Source organism: Arachis hypogaea, chromosome 13 (assembly GCF_003086295.3).
Source record: "Arachis hypogaea cultivar Tifrunner chromosome 13, arahy.Tifrunner.gnm2.J5K5, whole genome shotgun sequence".
Taxonomy (NCBI): domain Eukaryota; kingdom Viridiplantae; phylum Streptophyta; class Magnoliopsida; order Fabales; family Fabaceae; genus Arachis; species Arachis hypogaea.
In genome coordinates, this window is record NC_092048.1 from 83,086,134 (window position 1) to 83,087,316 (window position 1,183).

The window sequence follows — 1,183 nt, forward strand, 5'->3', positions numbered from 1 at the left end:
TATCCTCATCCTTGTGTTTGGATTATCCATTCTTCTTCACCCTTATTCCCTTTCTTCTTCTACTAACAACAAGGGAACCTCTATACTGTGGTAAAAAGGATCCCTATTATTATTTTCTGTTCCCTTCTTTTTCATATGAGCAAGAGCAAGGACAAGAACATTCTTGTTGAAGCAGACCTTGAACCTGAAAGGACTCTAAAGAGAAAATTAAGAGAAGCTAAAATACAACAATCCAGAGACAACCTTACAGAATTTTTCGAAAAGGAAGAGGAGATGGCAGCCGAAAATAATAATAATGCAAGGAGGATGCTTGGTGATTATACTACACCTACTTCCAAGTTTGATGGAAGAAGCATCTCAATCCCTACCATTGGAGCAAACAATTTTGAGCTGAAACCTCAATTAGTTGCTCTAATGCAACAGAACTGCAAATTCCATGGACTTCTATCAGAAGATCCCTATCAGTTTTTAACTGAGTTCCTACAATCTGTGAGACTGTTAAGACTAATGGAGTAGATCCTGAAGTCTACAGGCTCATGCTTTTCCCTTTTGCTGTAAGAGACAGAGCTAGAACATGGTTGGACTCACAACCTAAATATAGCCTGAACTCTTGGGATAAGCTGGTCACAGTCTTCTTGGCTAAGTTCTTTCCTCCTCAAAAGCTGAGCAAGCTTAGAGTGGATGTTCAGACCTTCAAGCAAAAAGATGGTGAATCCCTCTATGAAGCTTGGGAAAGATACAAGCAGATGACCAAAAGGTGTCCTCCTGACATGCTTTCATAATGGACCATTCTGGATATATTCTATTATGGTCTGTCTGAGTTCTCTAAGATGTCACTGGACCATTCTGCAGGTGGATCCATTCACCTAAAGAAAATGCCTGCAGAAGCTCTGAACAAGGTCAAATCAAAGGAAAGCAAGGTCAAAACTTAGTGAAAATACTATAAATGCATAAAAGAGCCTTGACTTGGGAATGAGATTTAAGGAATCCTATCATCGTCATAGCCATAACTATGGCAACTATGATGAGTCAATCTCGCTTCGTCAATCCCTAACATCGAGGAGTAAGTCAAGCAAGCATAATTGACCTTAACCCATTAGTCCTAGCTAACTTAGTAATTGCTTACTAAGAAGCTAGCATCAATGGAAACAAGAGACAACTAAATATCCAAGAATTACCACTA

The 1,183-nt window shown here is 39.2% G+C and overlaps 1 non-coding gene across 1 annotated transcript; it reads right to left on the reverse strand.

Moving 5' to 3' along the window:
• Positions 1 to 668: 668 nt before the first annotated feature.
• Positions 669 to 776, reverse strand: LOC112738656 (small nucleolar RNA R71). The gene has a single exon (XR_003169602.1). It is a non-coding gene; the product is annotated as a small nucleolar RNA R71 (small nucleolar RNA).
• Between the last annotated feature and the right edge of the window lie 407 nt (positions 777 to 1,183).